Source organism: Palaemon carinicauda, chromosome 36 (assembly GCF_036898095.1).
Source record: "Palaemon carinicauda isolate YSFRI2023 chromosome 36, ASM3689809v2, whole genome shotgun sequence".
NCBI classification, from domain to species: Eukaryota; Metazoa; Arthropoda; class Malacostraca; order Decapoda; family Palaemonidae; genus Palaemon; species Palaemon carinicauda.
This window is the reverse complement of record NC_090760.1, coordinates 32,903,553-32,916,052: the sequence shown is the minus strand read 5'-3', so window position 1 is coordinate 32,916,052 and position 12,500 is coordinate 32,903,553.

Below are 12,500 nucleotides of genomic sequence, written 5' to 3'. Positions count from 1 at the left end.
GAAGATTTCCGATAGGAAACGAGTATTTTTGTCAACGATCATTTGGCGAGCCGCCCATGTATAAATGCGGCCTTTTCGGCCGCATAAAAGATCTTTCGTACCGGCCCTCTTAGAAATTTAATACTATGATTAAGTCCAACTCATTACCACCCAATTTCCATAAATCCCATATTATCTAAAGTATTTTAACGTCTTTTGGCAAAAGGTTTTAATAGGGTTGCTGAAGGTAATCATCTGTTTCCTAGTTTGCAATTTGGTTTCCGTAAAGGCCTTGGAGCATGTGATGCCCTTCTCACAATCTCCAATGGTGTACAGAAATCCCTTGATTATGGTCAGGAAGTTCGTATGATTGGCTTTGATTTTACTACTGCCTCTGACCGTGTTAATCATGAGGCCCTTGTTTTCAAACTCAATCATTTGGGAGTGAGTGGGTCGTTTATTAGCATTATTATTGAATTTTTGAGCAATAGATTAAAAAGAGTTGGTGTTGATGGACACCATAGCGAATACAGGAATGGAATATTTGGTGTTCTTCAGGGTAGTGTTCTTAGCCCATTGCTTTTCATGCTATATACATATGACATTTGATCTAGAAAACAAGCTTGATTCATGAAGCTACTCTATGCATCAATTCCATCGCCTGAATCTAGATCTGAGGATGCTGAATCCCTTAATAGAGATCTAGCTAAAATTAGAACAGGGTGCAAATTGTGGGGCATGAAGCTAAATCCTGATAAAACTCAAAGCATCATTGTAAGTAGGTCAAGGACAGTGACTCCTCAACATTCGGATATCAGCATTGGTAATATTTCTTTAATTCTGTATGACTCTTTTAAAATTTTAGGTGTGATTCTTGACAGCAAATTTGTTATGAGAAACACATTAGGTCTGTATCTCCTTCTATTACACATAAAAAAGGCTTATTGAGAAAGTCTCTTAAGATTCTCAGTGATCAATCTATTCTGAAGAAGTGTTTCAATATTTTCATTCAAACTTGTTTTTATTACTGTTCTCCTGTCTTGTTTTACGCTGCTGATTTTCCTCTTACTTTATTGGACATGAACTTACGGTCTACTAAATTTCTTATTCCTGATCTGGATATCAATATCTGACATCCTCGTTCAAATAGTTTGTTATGCATATTGCATAAGTATTTATATAATTCTGACCATCCTTTACACCCTGTTCGTAATACTAAGTATGCAGATAGCACCAGTAGTCAGGCCTTCTCCATCATAAGGGTCAATACTACACAGTATTCAAGAAGTTTTATTCCAGCTGTGACCAAGTTGCGGAATGATCTTCTTAATCGGGTAGTTCAATCGATTGAACTTCAAAAGTTTAAACTTACAGCAAATGTTTTTATGTTGAATATGCTGCCATAAGTCTTTTTATAGTGTATTTATGAAATATATTTTCCGATGTTGTTACTGTTTATAAAATATTTCATTCTAATTTTTTTCTCAGATCGCTTATTTATTTCCTTATTCCCTTTCCTCACTGGGCTATTTTTTTTGTGTTCGAGCCCTTGAGCTTGTAGCGACTTGTTTTTCCAACTAGGGTTGCAGATTTTTTTAGTAACATATATATATATATATATATATATATATATATATATATATATATATATATATATATATATATATGTATATATATATATATATATATATATATATATATATATATATATATATATATATATATATATGTATATATATATATATATATATATATATATATATATATATATATATATATATATATATATATATATATATATATATATATATATATATATATTTCTAACTATATATATATATATATATATATATATATATATATATATATATATATATATATATATATATATATATATATATGATAAATTTATGCACATTTAAACGTGTTTTTCATATTTCAAATAAGCCATATATATTAATACATTAAAGTCTGGATTCTCTTAATGACCTCGGGATCAGAGCCCCAGGCGAAATCATTCAAAGACTATAGTATCAGACCGGCCTGGATTTGAACCCTGGTCCAGGATACCTGTATGCCAGTGACCATACCACTCAGCCACGAAGAAAGATAAAAGTCAGTGACAATTCTTTTGTACATATACTTATCAAATTCAGGTTTTCTATACTTAGAATTGAAATCAACATATCTTCACCATCGTAGCTAATTGGTAAGTTTGGGACTTGGCATTTGATTAATGATAAATTTTTGCACATTTAAACGTGTTTTTCATATTTCAAATAAGCCATATATATTAATACATTAAAGGCTGGATTCCCTTAATGACCTCGGGATCAGAGCCCCAGGCAAAATCATTCAAAGACTATAGTATCAGACCGGCCGGGATTTGAACCCTGGTCCAGGATACCTGTATCCCAGTGACCATGCCACTCAGCCACGAAGAAAGATAAAAGTCAATGACAATTCTTCTGTACATATACTTTTCAAATTCAGGTTTTCTGTACTTATAATTGAAATCAACCTATCTTCACCATCGTAGCTAATTGGTAGGTTTGGGACTTGGCATTCGATTAATGATAAATTTTTGCACATTTAAACGTGTTTTTCATATTGCAAATAAGCCATATATATTAATACATTAATACAATATTTGGAGCTACACTTTATATAAAGGTTTTTGTGGTTAAAATTTAATAATCAAATATTTTGAAATTGATAAATGAAAACTTGAGGTTGTTGGGAAGTATAAATACAAAAATTTAAGATAATTTTTCAATGCGTAAAAGTTTTTTTCCAAAATGCTTAACAGAATTTCATGAAGCTCATAATTCCATCCTCTGTATTCAGACTGACGTCGATTCCTCAGGAACACCATATCTCTTTCAAAGCAGACCAAATTGTAAAGGTTACACGCTCCCACAGAAATTCGATATGTGATTTCCATTGCTCTCGGACTTAATTCCATTTGGAGCGGCGCCTTTCCTTTTGATAAATTGAGGTCCCGATGCCCTCTGCAATGAAAAGGTTTCTTCTTTCTCCGATGTAGCTCAAGAAATTATTACGGCTATTGTGTAACAGCAACGGCACATCAGCGATGCCACCCTTGGTAAATATGTTTACAAATATGACCATATCACTAACACCACCCTTGCTCAATATGTTTACCATAAGCACTAGAAATTGACATCAACAAATAGATTCTAACAAATACATCTCACTTGGTTATACCGTATGAGATAACAGAAAAATTATGCAAATGATGATACAAGCATCAAATTTGGCATAGTATTTCTCCACGGCATACAATCAAATCTAGCCGGTTAGCCAGATGAGAATCCATGATGACCGACAATTTAGCCATATGAAGTTAAGGTTTTGCATATAAGTATTTGTAGCTGTCTGAGTTGCATACGGATTCTTATGTCTCCAAGGCTACAGGGGTAGAATTTTATCTTTAAAATCACACTGACCTTTTCCCCAAAAACACTGTAAATAAAGTAAATTAATATATATGGTTCAAATATTTATTATTTACAAAGTACATCAACACATATTTGCTCACTAATTTTCTCATTACGGATCCGTGGTAAACCCTGTTGACTTACGGGCTAAACTAAATGAAAGTGGCATACTGAAGGGATCTTCGTGTAATGGAGTGCGTCTAGTTCCAAAACATTCAAGTGAATGACGTTGAGGAAACTCTTAAAGGAGTGACTGCCGGGCACTATCAAGACACATTGGTTAATACTATGGTGCCAGGTACAACTGGGTGGACGTAGTCTTTGGTGTATATAAGATGTCTAGTCTGAAATCTGAGACAAGATCGAAAAGGGAACAAGGAAGCCGACGAGTGACCGGAACAAGTAAGGAACTGGGTAATTTACAAAACTACTTTCGTAATGAAAGCAACCAGATTGAAATATTTATTTCTTTTTGGATTTTGAATTAACCAATCAGCCAGATGTAATTAATATCACTTGAAGAACACGTGTGTGAAATATTAAGCCTGTATCTTTAGTTGCACGATTCCTGTAAAAATGTGTTATCTAGCGTACTAGTACGGAAATATTAAAAAAGATCTCCTGAGAGGAAGGGACAGTATCCATGAGCATACGCAAGTCCTAGATCAAATCATACGTATAAACAAGAACTTTACCGAGGGTGGTAATCTGGGGTTTGAGAAAGTGTTTTAAGATTTTCAGTGGTCATTCTATCCTGCATAAACGTATTTAATTGTTTCATTCTATCTTGTTTCAAGAATTGTTCTCCTGTCTGGTCTTCAGATGCTTACTCTAATCTCAATTTTTTTGACAAATGCCTAAGGTATATTGAATTTTTTATTCCTAATTTTGATATTTATCTTCTGCCACATTGTTTATTTAGTTCTTTTAGCATATTGCAGTACATATTTCATAATTCTGACCAATACTTTCATTCAGATCTTCCCAAAATGTAGTCCTCTACGTAGTACTAGGTATGCAATTAATCACAAAAATGATGCTTTCTCCATCTTCAGGCTGCATACTACACAGTATTCTAGAAGTTATATTACAGCTGTTGTTTATTCAGAAATTCAAACTTGTAGCAAATGTTTTATGTTGAACAGGTTGACATATATCTCTTTTCATAGTTTATATATGTGAAATCTATTTTCAAGTATTTACTTCTTTCATTATTTTATTTCGTCAATGGGCAATTTTCAATGAAATTTTACTTACTTAAGTTACTTAATGGACTTTTTTCCTGGTCCTACCACACAATGAAACCCTATGCACTATAGGACTTACAAGATCTGTTTGTCGTATACCTTCTTGGGTATTCAAAGTATCACAAAGCATATTCCGTGTTAAATGGGGAACATGCATCATCGAAGCACCTTGAAAATAAAAGATCTTCAGTTTCTTTTTGAAAGCCTTAATATCTTCAGTCTTTCGGATGTCTAGTAGGAGCTTCCTATATGGTCTTAGGCTGCAAATTTGAAAGCATTATCACCTACAGTAGAGGTACACCCATAGTTACAATAAATTAAAACCATTTGTAACTTTTCTCGTGTTCATATGATTCGTTGGTTGCGCGGTGTGTAGCAATTCTCTATGAAATTTTGGATCTCCATTTCTGATAACTTGGTAGGTCATTGCATATAACTTTTATTATATTCTGGCTTGCTAAGTCATCTTGCTTATCTAACTAGGGTTGTAGCTCACCTAGATATGATAATAATAATAATGCTAGTAATAATAATAATAATAATAATAATAATAATAATAATAATAATAATAATAATAATAATAATAATAATAATAATAATAATAATATTCTTAGCATTAATATATTAATGAATTCATGCTTGTTCATAAGTATTCTGTTCTAATTGGTTTTGTAAACTGGGATACATCAGATTTATCTTATTCCTGATCCTCTTCCCCATAAATATACTTGAATGTTTTACACCTATTATGTACAGTTGTTCTATAGAACAATGAGAACTTCAATACATGAAATATGCATTACTATAATTTTCCTGCTTACATTTGAAAGCGTTGACAGATCTTTTTTCTCCCTTTATAGGTGGATGACAAGTTGTAAAGATTACATGCTGTATACCATTAAAATTTCGAAATTCTTTAAACTCTTTTGAAGTAAACTATGGACCGTTTTCATTATCTATATTTTCTGGCATATCGTGTATGGCAAAAATAGACATGAGTACTCTTATGGTTGCAATTGATCCTGGTGTGTGAATTGAAATTACTTTTGGTCTTATTCTGTATGTATCTTCCATTATCATGTACGAATGACACAAAAATGGCCCTTCAAAATCGATGTGCAATCGTTGTCCTACTCGCCTAGGTAACTCCCAAGAGTCCATTCCTTTTTCTTTGAGGTCTTGGTTGGATTGCACAATTCACACAAAAGGTCAAGTTGCCTAAAATCTATCCATTCGTCTTGTAGTGCAAAAAATTAGGATCAGCTCCAATGCTGAATACCCCAATTTAGTATACGTCATCTACAACCACAATAAACAAATTACTATCTTAACTAGCTGGGGAAACTGAATTTCTTTTTCAAATCTAAGTGGCCTTTGGTGTGTAATCTAGGTTGGGATGAGTTATGTTCTTGCTTTTGTTCTACACTTTATATCTTCATGCAAACAATGCTTACTTTCAAACATTTTAACCTCTAAAACTTAACAGCCTGCCTTGTAACTGGTAACAATACTGTCTTATTACTAAAAGGTAACTTTGTACTCAGAGGTGATGAGTTACTATAGTAGACCTCTTCAGATGTCTCAGCATTCTTATATCAACCAAAATAAACGTTCACAAATGTATAACTGAAACAAACAAACCAACAATTAATGGAGTATAATTTGACCCTATTCTCCTCATCTTCCTTTTTTTCTCCATCCATCAAGTATAATTTTGTAGGCATTTCACTCATTTCTGCATTATGTGTCACTCATAATCAATGAGGTAGGCAAGTATCTTTCTTACTCTAGAACTCGTCACACTGGGAAGTCTCAACACCTTATCACACTGAGAAGACTCATCACTAGCCTCTCTTTGCATGAAGTGAGAATGGTTACTGCATATTATGAACACTTGTGTAATAATATTTCTGGTTCAATGCCTAAGTAGTGATGTTCTGCAGGGGGAAATTTATGTGAGAAAATTAGTTTGTCATTCTGGGTTAAAGATGTTGCAATGGCCTTAGCTGAAGCATCTATTTCAACTACAAATTGGGTTTTGCAATCTATTACACAGAGGAAATCCTACAATATCTCCTGCTTGAGTCTGTTGCGTGCTTCCTGTGCTCTAGACAGTAGTCCAAGAGCTGAACGACATGAAGGCATAACCATCAAGGGTCACATGCACTTTATTGATCTCTGATGACGCGACCTAACACTGCGATGCGTGTATGATCATATTTGTTCTTTTCCTGATTAACAGTCAGTCCATACCATTCAGCTACTGAGCAGAACTTACATATCTCTCCCTTGTAGCAATGAGTTCTTGTATTGACCATCAATCAGGAGCCAGGTTTGCAAAGTGTCAGAAGATTAGCTGCAGTGACTGTTGAACTGTATAACTCCAGAGGAGGTTGCCATTCTTCACACTCAATGGGCAAAGATTTGTACTGCTTCAAAATTTCGTGGCTTAATAGAACAGGACAGCACAGATATTCTATGATGTACAGTTGAAAATCCTCTTACTAGCTGTCATTGATAGTCAGACTGACACAACATAGCTCAGATATTTCAGTGGTCTGGTGAGCAGAGGCCATAGAAACTTCCTGTTTCAAGTAATAACGCAAGACCAGAAGATTAAACAACTTCAAGTCTGTCTTAACTCGGTGAACTTCCAAAGTCACTCAAGCTTCTCTTTGTGCCTTAGGTTCTAGAATAATCTTCTTGACTGCCCAGGAGATGTTATTAAAAGCTGTGGTCATTGATACTGAGCAGAGGCCATAGAAACTTCCCGTTGCAGGCAATAACATAAGATCATCAGATTATGCAACTTCAAGTCCGAGGAAGCTCAGAGAACTTTCAGACACTCAAGTTTCCACTTGTACCTTATCTTCTAAAATGATTTTTGTGACTGCACAGAACATGCCATTCAATGTTGTGGTCACTGATAATATCCTAAGTTTGCTACCTGTTTTCGCCCTTGTTGAAAAACAACATACCTGGGTAAAGTGTCCAATCATCTCATCCTTGGCTTGCATTCTTTGACTTACGTAATTTTTCAAGATGAAAACTCCCTCATAGAGGAAATTCATTTCTGACACTTGATTATGGCATATGCAGTGTTAGACAATGCTGCTGTCTCTGATTTAGAAGATGCTGTCAGTGTGGACTTTGTGTGATATACTTTGAGGTTAGCTGGACCAGTTCAAGTGCACATGTCTATTTCACAGCAGTGCGAGTGAAGATTTAATTTAAGGTTCTCATGTCTCCCTTGTGCAATGGCATTGGAATCCCCACCTGTTAGGAAATCATGCTTGATGACTAATTCTTCCACTTTTTTAGTAGCAGTAAATAGTAAGTACCAGTTTTGGCCTACATTTTTCAGTATCTCTGGAAACTGGCCAGTATTTTACCAGCCTGTTGTTTGTGAGTAGCCAAGCAGTGTCTTATAAGACTTAATCTATTAGCTTAATCAGTCTTGCTTTCAGTATTTTGAATGCCCAGGAGTGAGTGGTTACATTCTTTATCAGCTTGAAAACATTGCTTGAATCATGTGCTCAAAGAAACTTCCATTTTTTCCCGACTCAGAGCAAGATATGTTGATTTGACGAATGCCTTTAAGTTGAAGTTCCACATGCCCCAATCATATTCCCTTGTTGGTGACTTTGGTTTAATACAAAGGTTGCCTGGGCTCAAGAATTAATCGTTCATTCAAAATCTGAAGCAGATCAAAGTACTTGGCGGATTAAACTGAGGTTTATCCTTAGTAGACTTCATCAGATGATTCCACATATTTTTTTTTTATTAGTAGTTAACACTGAGTAGCCTGTCCCTGATGTATCATACTCATGTAAGATTTGTATAAAGTATGAAAAAGAATAGAATGTAATTTTGCGGATATTTTGAATTAAAATTGGTCACAATTGTATTGAAGTTTTGAGTCTTTTGTCCTACTGAATGAGAATCTGGTTACCTTAATTGATTGGCATATAAATTCTCATATGCTAAAGTGCCGAGTGAAAGACAAACCCTGGTTCAATCGTGAATGTAGCTGTACTTATTTGGAGAAGCAGAAAGCCTATCATCTTTGAAAGATTAACAGATTCGATTTGATTTAGAATAACTATACTCGATTAAGAGTTGTTGCACGGAGAGTTTATGCTTAAACTGGAAAGGAATACAATTTATCAATAAAAGAATCCCTTTCTGGTATAACCTAGGAGTATAAGTGGTGGTCTACACTTAAATCTACGTTCTTTGATGTAGACCTAACAGATCTTCCTTTACTTGAACTAGATGGCTATATCACTGCCTGTCCAAAGGAAAAAGCAACTCTTTCGGCTGATGTGTTTGACAGTAAGCAGGGTAATGAGAAACTCTATCTTCCTCGTTCCTGTTTTCCTGAGGCTAAACCAACTAGTTTAGCTTTTTGGTGATGTGAAAATTAAAACACTCTTGATGGGCCTTGATGTTTACCAGCTAGTTTAGCTTTTTGGTGATGTGAAATTAAAACACTCTTGTTGAACCTTGATGTTTATGGATGTGTAGACCTAAATGGTATTTTTCCTTTGCTTTTATAAAGCCTGTTGATTTCTTAGCTTCCACGTTATTTGTTACTCTGTTATGCAAATGCGTTTTGGTAGCTCTAGTCCGGATGATTACTGCCCAGTTTCTATAACTCCCATATTATCTTTTGGAAAAACATCTAAATAGGTATCTCTTTCTTAGTGTGCGATCTGGTTTTCGTAAAGGCCTTTGAGCATATGATGCCCTTTTTACATTCTCCATTGCTGTAAAGAAATACTTTAATTGTGGTAAGGAAGTTCGTATGATTGGCCTTGCTTTTAGTGCTGCCTTTTACCGTGTTAATCTTGAGACCCTTGTTTTCCAACACAAACAGTTGGGAGTAGGTGGTTATTTTCTTAGCATCATAATTGAATACTTGATTAATTGATGGCAAATTGTTGGAGGTGGGTATGATTGTGAATATAGTAATGAGATATCTGGTGTCCCTTGACGAAATGTTCCTGACTCATTACTGTTCATGCTATATACATATGAGATGTGGTTTAACCTACAAAATGATTTTTTTTTTTTTTTCATATGCAGATCATACTACTCAATTTCCTTTAATTTTCCTAAATGTAGATCTGGGTTTGCAGAATCCCATAGAGACCTGGGTAAAATTAGCGCATAGTGGAAATTATGGGACAATAAGTTGAACCCTAACAAAACTCAAATTAAGAATGTAAGTTGGTCGAGGATAATAGTTCCTCGACATCCAGATCTCTGCATTAATAACGTATCTTCAAATCTGTATGACATAAAATTCCAAGTCTGACGCTATAGCAAATTCGCTTTTGAGAAAAACATTCTGTGTTTCTTCTTCAATTGTAAAAAAAAAAAAAATGCCTTTGAAAATTTTCGGTGATCAATGTATTTTGGAGAATTTTTTTTAATTCTTTCATTCTGCCTTGTTTCGTGTATTGTTCTTTCTGATCTCCAGCTAATGAATCTCATCTTAACAGGATATACAAGAACTTGCAGTTTATTTAATTACTTATTCCTGATCTAAATATTAATTTCTTGTACCTTCGTTCAACAGTTATCTATGCATGTTGCATAAGATTTTTCATATTTCTTACTATCCTTTGAACTTAAATCTTCCAAGACTGTATCTTCCTGCTAATAATGCTATAATAGGTATGCAGTTATTTCTTATTGCTTTGCCTTCTATATCTTAAGGCTCAATACCACAGAGTAATCTAGAAGTTCTATTCCAGCTATGACCAAGTTTTGGAATGATCTTCCTAATCAGGCAGTTGAATCGGTGGAACCTCAAAAGTTCAAACTTGCAGCGAATGTTTTTACGTTGAACAGACTAATAAAAGTCTGTCATTATAGCTTATATACGAAAGATCTTTTTCCAATATTGTTGTTATTCTTGAGATATTTTATATTAGGTGTCCTTTATTTACCTTGCGGTTTATTTACCTTCTTATTACCTTTTTTCACTGGCCTATTTTTTTCTGCCTGAACCATTGGGCTTATAGCAACCTGTTTTTGCAACTAGGGCTGACGTTAATAATATTAATAATAATAATAACAAAACAACAATAAAAAAAACTATAACAACAATAATAACAACAATGATAATAATAAAAATAACACTGATAACGACAACGATAACGATAACGATAATAATAATAATAATAATAATAATAATAATAATAATAATAATAATAATAATAATAATAATAATAATAATAATAATCAAACTTATGTAAAATGTACAAAAAAAAAGATTAATAGAGTATATTGTAAATTCATTAATGGTGACTTGACTCCTTGCTTCTAGTTAAGGTGAGTTACTGGAAGACGTGTCATCAAGGATGAATCTGCATATCCTGCCCAAGTTCTTCGTGTAGTTATATGTCCTTTGAGCTAAGTAGTTGCTTGCCTTGTAAGGATAAGGTACCATAAATATAGATATCCAATTTTCGTCTCAATTGTTGCGTGGTGTGGTACCTAATAATAAAGATCTGTCATTTGAACTAAAGTATTACTTAATTCGAATGCTGTCGTTTTACTAGTATTTGTGTTTTATTCTCTTCGTCCATTTTTGTATTCTTAGTTGCTATAAGAAAGACGAATCTTTTATTTTTTCTTATTAACAGTGAAGCGTTCTATATATCTGCACTGTTAAAAATTAGCTTTAAAAAAACGGTAATTGTGTGGAAACATTTATTCCAGGATTTTTACCGTTTTAAAAACGGATATATTGATGTGAAGGAGTGAAATTACGGTTACAAACCCGTAATAGATAATAACAAACTAAGGTAAAATTACGATCTCCTGTATTTCAATTAAATACGGTTGAGAACTATATTTTTACGGAGAATTTCCAATTAAAATTACGGTTTTTTTTCTAACCGTGTGTTCAAGAACGACTGCATCAATGACAATAATAAAGCCTAAGCAATCAAATACAAATAAACGAGTATCACAGTATAGATTAGGAGGATAATTCTATTTTATTACTGGAAATAAAAGAAAAAATGAGTTGTACTAATAATAATATCTATAATTTCTTACATAATCAGATCCATAAACGTGCGGAGGCAATGATATTACTAAATATCTGTAACACAATGGTGTTAAATAAGCTTTGGTGTTACATACAGTAGAACATGTATATAACTTTCAAGTTACATACATAATACTCTCCTTCTCATTCATTAGACATTGTTAAAGTGATATGATGAAATATTCAATAAGAGAGAGAGAGAGAGAGAGAGAGAGAGAGAGAGAGAGAGAGAGAGAGAGAGAGAGAGAGAGAGAGACTTACCTTACCTTACCTTATTGCCTTATTCTATGTTTGGGTTCCCCCAGGTCCCTCAGTGTGAGGCACCTCGTATATCCACCAGAGTTGCTAATGCATCTTCCGGTGTATTTTGCATCTTCTAGTCTTGGATGGTCTGAGATGCATCTTAGGTATTTATCGAACTTATTCTTAAACACATCTACGCTCACTCCTAATATGTTTATTAGATGAGCTGGCAGCGCATTAAATAGTCGCTGCATTATCGATGCTGGTGCCTATGGATTAATGTCCTGTACGCCTTCCTTAGTTTTACTGGTATAGTTTTGGGCACTATTAATCTACCTCGGCTTGCTCTTTCTGATATTTTTAGCTCCATGGTGTTTTCAGTAATTCCTTCTATTTGCTTCCATGCTTGTATTATCCTGTAGCGTTCTCTTCTCCTTTCTAGACTGTACAATTTTAAAAGTTGCAGTCTTTCCCAGTAGTCAAGGTCCTTAAATTCTTCTATTC